This window comes from Macrobrachium nipponense, chromosome 2 (genome assembly GCF_015104395.2).
Source record: "Macrobrachium nipponense isolate FS-2020 chromosome 2, ASM1510439v2, whole genome shotgun sequence".
NCBI classification, from domain to species: Eukaryota; Metazoa; Arthropoda; class Malacostraca; order Decapoda; family Palaemonidae; genus Macrobrachium; species Macrobrachium nipponense.
Genome location: NC_087201.1, coordinates 52,898,000 through 52,905,037, shown reverse-complemented (window position 1 = coordinate 52,905,037; position 7,038 = coordinate 52,898,000).

Below are 7,038 nucleotides of genomic sequence, written 5' to 3'. Positions count from 1 at the left end.
CTTGGCACATAATTGCTGTGTGGAGAACCAGCAATATAAAATGCCAATTAGATATAGGGGTGTGCCTCTTTTATGTAGTTTCAGGAAGAGCTTCAGGTAGTTACTCTGTCAAATACTCTTCTCACGTCCACGAAACATAGGAAAACAGGATAGGCTGATGATAGGTAATAGTTCAGCAATTCTTTCAGTACGTAGATGCAGGTGTCGGTTGAGTAGTTTGCTTTAAATCCGAACTGGTTGTCAGTGGTGTGTAGAAAGGGGAGAAGTCTCTAGAAGAACCATCTCAAGTATCTTCGACGCAATCGTTGTGATTGCAATCAGTTCAGCTGCATCCTTTAGCTTGTTTTTGATTAATGGTATCAAGTGAACTAAGAGTAGGGAGTCTGGAAGAAATTGGTGAATTATGCACGCATCGAATAAGGCAGCTAGCAAAATGTAAATTATCGGATGGCAGAATTTGAAAGCTTCCGAGGGAAGACCATCACAGCCGGGCGATTTATTGTTAGGCAGGCTGTTTATAGCATCGCCTATGTTACCTGGCGTAACACATTCTGCATATGAAATTGAATGTTATCAGTAAGGAGGTTATCTACATCCCTTCGGGAGTCTTGATCATTTATGCAATTCTGGATATTGCTGATGTGATCTCCCCACATACTTGCAATAGCCTCGTCACCGACTGCTTCCCCTACTCTCTTTGACAGCTTTATAGTTTTGAGATGTAAGGACTGGATATCTTTCCAAAGACGGGGGTAATCACCGGATTCTAAGCTTCTAGACATTGCATCGGCTCTTAGTTGTTTTTCATTTAATCTGCAGTGCTTAAGAGCAAGTTTGAACTGCGCTCTCGCCTGTCTCATTAGTAATGCAGAGTGTCCTTCCCTCTGGGTACCATTTTGTCTCCACAGTAAAAACATTTCTCGTGAATATGTAAACAGATCTTTAACCAAGTCATTCCATCCAGGTATATAACGAGAATTACCTTGGCGAAATCTAAAGGTAGCCCTGCCCAAAGAAGCAAGCATAGCGGAAATTATATTCGAACAGAATTCATTCAGATTCCTCCTGTGGTGGTCATTTCTACAATTTGTGTTAGTACAAGGTAAGGCGTCTGCTGGTTGAACTATTGACCGCAACCTGGTTTCCGTGGTCGCTCAAAAGTATCTGGTTTTCTGTTGGTTTTTAAAATCCCAGTTCAGCTGGTGGGCGGTCGGTTAGGGGGTTCATGGAAGGTAGGGATGGGGTACTGAAAGACACCTGTAATGGGATGTAATCGGAGCCCGTTGCAAGATCGTAGCGAATACTGAAGGTGATAAATAGAATCATGAAGTTGTGATGTGATGCAATAGTCCAACCAGGAGGTTGTAATTGCGTCAACTCTATTTTGTACATATGAATAAGAGGAGGGAGGGAGGAGCACTACATCGCTATGGAGAGCATTATTTTGACAGAAGCGAGTGAGTTCATTATAAAATTGTTTTGTGGGATGAGAATTAAGGTCCCCGATTATAAACAAATACGATCAGCATGATATTCGTGAATAATACTGTGTAACTCATCTAGAATCATGCTGTATTGATAAAAATTATTATTTTCCCAGGGCATATAAACATTAATTATTAGGATTTTAGAGTCCCCTACAGTCACCTGAAGCCCCAGCAATCTGCCACTCCTTGTAGGTCTTCACATTTACCATGTTGTCTAACGATTTGTACCACAGGAAAGAAAGGCCCCCTTTTGGGCGACCGTACGATTTGATCTGTAATTTGCATCGATGAAGTCGAGAAGGTTCTGAAGTCTTCATGTATTGAATCGCAGATGACAAGATCATGTGGCCAGAGGAACGTTTCTTGCAATGCAATGATGCCTTTGAAGTTTTTGCAGAACATGTTTAGGAGAGGAATGTTCCTCTTGAGGCCAAAAATATTCCAAGATTATTGTTGCATTCTTGTCCCTTTTAGTACTTAGGTCTAAGAAGACAGGGTGGTCATTCACGTACTTTATTATGGTATATCAATTAACAAGTAAGGGAGGACCCATGCTTATGCTGGCTTCCCAGTTTGTGGATGGCGGGAGATTTCTACAACAACTCAGCAGAAGGTTCAACATAGTAGAATGAGAGAGTAGTGTTTCTCAATACATTACACTCCTCCCCCCTTAGGTTAACAGACAAAAATTTAAATTTGTTCAATGAGTCTCCTAGGTTTCTTACTTACTCTGGTAGATTTTCTTACAATGGCACCAGTATCACAATACTGTTCTCTGATCCTACTACTTCTACATTGGGATTACAAATCATACCCGAGTTCTGAATAGTGTTTATTTGTTTCTTCTAATCCTTGTACATTACGGGGAGAAGAAACTACAGGAAACATAAGGAATCATTGTATCTTCTAATAGTGACGGTTCATCAGTTACTCTAGTATTATACATTTTTCTCTCAAATAACTGTGAAAGGTGACGCTTCCAAGTCAAAATACCATTAACCTCTACAGAAACCAAATAATTTCTTTCACCAAGAACTTTGATAATCTTAGCTTCCACCCATTCTGGTCCTTTACCAAAATTCTTGGCATATACTGCATCGCCAACTCTGAATTTAGACTCATGAACATAACACTCATCTCTTTGTTTAAGCATTATAACATCTAATGGACGCCCACCACCCCTTAAATTTCCTTCCAAACAATAATTCAGCTGGGGAGCAGCCAGTAGAAGGACTGTACTGTACGTCTATAGGTATACAAAATTTGGCCATTCTGGTTTTTACAGGCAAATTACAATCAAACTTTTTGAAATTAGTTTTGAATATTCGGACAGCCCGTTCTGCAAGCCCGTTTGTACTTGGATTATATGGTGCTCCTGAACAATGTCTAACACCATTTTTCTGAAAGAAATTCTGAGTCTCCCTAGACATAAACAAGTTGCATTATCAGATACAATTGTGGTCAGGAATACCATAATTAGCAAAACATGACCTTAAACATTGTATGGTACCCTCTGAAGTTATATTCTTGCAAGCATAGACATCAATAAAATTTAGAAAAGGAATCAATAATAATCAAATATTGCCTGTTGTCAATGGGTCCACAATAATCTACATGCAAGCGGGACCAAGGTCTATCTACTGACGGCCAAGATAAAGGTGAAATGCCCTTATGTTTGAGATTTGTTATGCATAATGCACAGTTGGAAGTTATTTGTTCTAAATCTTGGTCCATGTTGGGCCAATATACAAAAGACCTTGCTTCAGCTTTCATGGCAACAATACCCTGGTGGCCCTCGTGAAGCATTTCCATAACACGCTTTCTCAACATCTCAGGAACCAAAATACGATCCTATAGAGTAATACATTGTCATGCAAAGAAAGATCATTTCTCAATTTATAGAAAGGTAACATACTAATTTCCATCACCTTTTCCTTGGGAACCCCTTCCTTACATAATCTCGTACTCTGCATAAAACAGTGTCTCTTTCTATACATTCTTTTACCATTGTAACATCAAAAGAATTCTTATCCAAAATATTAATCAAATTTACATATTCTCCTGGTACATGAAAATCAGCATCATCTCTACACAATGGTAGCCTACTAAGAGCATCTGCCACTGTATTATGCACTCCCTTAATGTGTTCAATTTTAAAATCAAAACCTATAGCAAATAAAGCCCACCTTGAATACGAGCATTAGATAATTGTGGAATAGACTTACTAGGGTAATAGATGAGTCAAGGGTTTATGGTCCGTCCTGATAAACGAATTCCTACCCAAAAGATAATCAGAAAACTTCTTGACTCCAAAAATAATGGATAGAGCCTCTCTATCAATTTGAGAATAATTACACTCAGCATTAGATAATTTTCTACTTTTGAAAGAAATAGTAGAAATTCTATCCTTATATTCTTGCTTAAGAACAGCTCCCACTCCTTCAGGGGCTAGCATCAACTTCTAAAATCATGGTAGCATTGGGGTTAAAATTATCCAAAATATCAGCTCTTCCCAAAGCTTCCTTAATACTCTGAAAAGCTTCTTCATGAACTGCTGCCCAATGAAACTCCACATTCTTTTGGGTTAAATTATATAAAGGACATTAAAAATAGAGCTGAACTGAGGTACAAACCTATTGTAATAAGTACATAGCCCCAAAAATGATTTTAAAGACTGAACGAGTGAGGGGGGTTGGAGCTTCCAAAATTGCCTCTATTTTCTTTGGGTCAGGTTTAATTCCATCACAACTTAAAATGTATTCCTCCTAAATAAGGTACTTCCCTAGAACCAATAATACATTTATCTTTATTCAATTTAACATTTCTCTGTTGCGAAAATTGATAAACCTTACATAAACTCTTGTCATGTTCCTCCTTGGTAGCTCCGACAATCAATATGTCATCTAAAAAATTACATGAACACCCTCAATATTTGCCAATAATTCAGAGATAAACCTCTGAAATATACCTGGTGCTGACGACAACCCAAAAGGCAATCTATGAAACTTATATAATCCCAAATGAGTATTCATAATCAAATATTGTTGAAAATTTTCACTCACAGATACCTGTAAATATGCATTTTTTCAAATCCAATTTCGAAATATACTGACAAGAACCTACATTTGCCAAAATATCATCCAATCTCGGTAATGGAAGGTATTAACACTGGTTTGGGTATTGAGATACTTAAAATCTACACAAATCCTTATTTCACCATTAGGCTTCATTACAGGAACAATAGGACTGGCCCAATCTCCAGCATGCTCGACCTTGCTCACTATATTTTTACTTTCTAGTTCTTTCAAACTATTCTCAATTTTACATTTATAATGATAAGGAACAGATCTAGCTTTAAAATACTTAGGCACAGCATTTTTCTTTTAACATTAATTGACATTCATAATTTGTAATGGGTGATCCTTCCACCACCTGATACTCATTGAACCCATTTTTTCACACAATCAAGCTTAGGCTAGATGCACTACTTGGGGTAATAAGAGGACCTTTAAATTTATCATCACACACATTATCAATTTGTACCCACTGGTATTTCAATTTCTTCATCAAAGACCTGCCTGCTAAATTTAAATCATTATCTACAACAAAAAACTTTTGTCCCTGGACCATTTGGCCTTTAAAACACAAACATCACAATTTATTTTCACCGTACACTTGCATTTCAGCTTTAAATCATAATTTGCTAAGCGTTTCCTTGTTGGTAATGGGGTTAAATTCAATTTATGTAGCATCATGGCCGTGAAATAGTGGATGCACCACTGCCAGTGTCTAATTCAAACTCTAGGGGAAACCCATTTAACCTTAAAATTTCTCTATATGGTTCCTCATAATCATCGACAAAATCAATAGAATTCACATTAACATCAAAAAGTTTCAATAAATCATAAGTATCATGGAAACTTTCATTAACAGGAATATCCTTACTAGTAGACTCCTCTACATCATGCACTGTATTAACATTCCTAGATTTATTTCTAGCCTTTTTATTGGGACACACTGTACTAACATGGCCTTCCTTGCCACAGGAATAACATTTAGCATTCTTAAATCTACAATTATTAGCTAAATGGTTATCGCGCCCACAATGAATACATTTACTTTGAACTTTACAATAATCACTTTTACCTCTCCCTTTAGAGTCTGCACTAGAATTAGGCCTAGGCCTAATTACCTTATGCCTAACCTTGTTAACATTTACCTGCAGGCCTATTATCTATAAAAGACTTGAAGTAGGACTACATTCAGTAACATAAGCAGTTTCTAAATTGGTAACCTTGGCAAGTAATTCACGAGAGGAGATTGATTTAAACTCAAAAGGATCAGCTAATAAAACCTTAAAATATACTTCATTATCAATACCAACCAATAATTGTTCCTTCAACCTTCGGTCAAAAATCACTATTAAATTCACACTGTTGAGCTAACATTTTATTCTGCATAATATTCCTTCACGGACTCACTACTTTTGCTTCTTTCCTCTGTAGGAAAATCACACAATGCTCTATGATAACTTGGTTTTGTTATAAAATGCGACTTTAGTTTGATTTACTAGGTCATCAAATGGAACTGCAGACGGCAATTTCGGTGCTGTTAACTTACAGATCGTGGAAATGTCTCTACTCCAACTGAAGAAAAAGCAACAAAGCCCTTTTTGCTGTCGCCTCTGTTACTTCATTTACTTCACAATTCATGTTAAAATAGATCCAGCCAACAAGATAATTCCAACTTATCTGGGTTAAACTCGGGAATTGTCGGTCTCCTTGCTGCTGCCATCCTTCCTGACAGGGTATGGAACTTCGGTAGTCCCCAACAAATACAGCTGAATTCAGGCTACTCGAATACTGGAGTCTGGACGTTGGCCAGGCCTAAACTGGTATGCTAGGCTAGATACGGCCGGCTGTCGTTGGTACACTAACTCTCCTTCAATGTGACATACCTCTTCGTACACTGGATTCTTCCTCGTCGCCACTGTTGCATTCTTGTCTTTTAGTACTTAGGTCCTAAGAAGACAGGGTGGTCATTCACGTACTTTATTATGGTATATCATTACAAGTAAGGAGACCCATGCTTATGCTGGCTTCCCAGTTGTGGATGGCGGGAGATTTTTCTACAACAACTCCCAGAAGGTTCAACATAGTAGAATGAGAGAGTAGTGTTTTCTCAATACATTACAATTATGTTTAATGTATCCATGGATACTTGCAACAGACTAACATATTTTTCTGACTATTGGTGCAAAATGCTTGGGAGACCTGAGTCATATTACGTAACTATACTTGTAATCATAGATGAAATCAGACTAAAAACACTGAAATGTAACAGAACTATTGGCAAGGGGGACTTATAAACACACTGTAACTATATTGTTCAGTAAATTACCTAAAGAATTAACAGGCGAGAGAACTTATGACATAACAAGAAATCAAAGTCATTTCTTTGAAGTAGCTCATAAGTCTGGGCGCTGAGCTGAATAAAGAATCGATAAACTCTGATTAATGGAGCTTATGATGGAAATAATGGTGGGCCACAA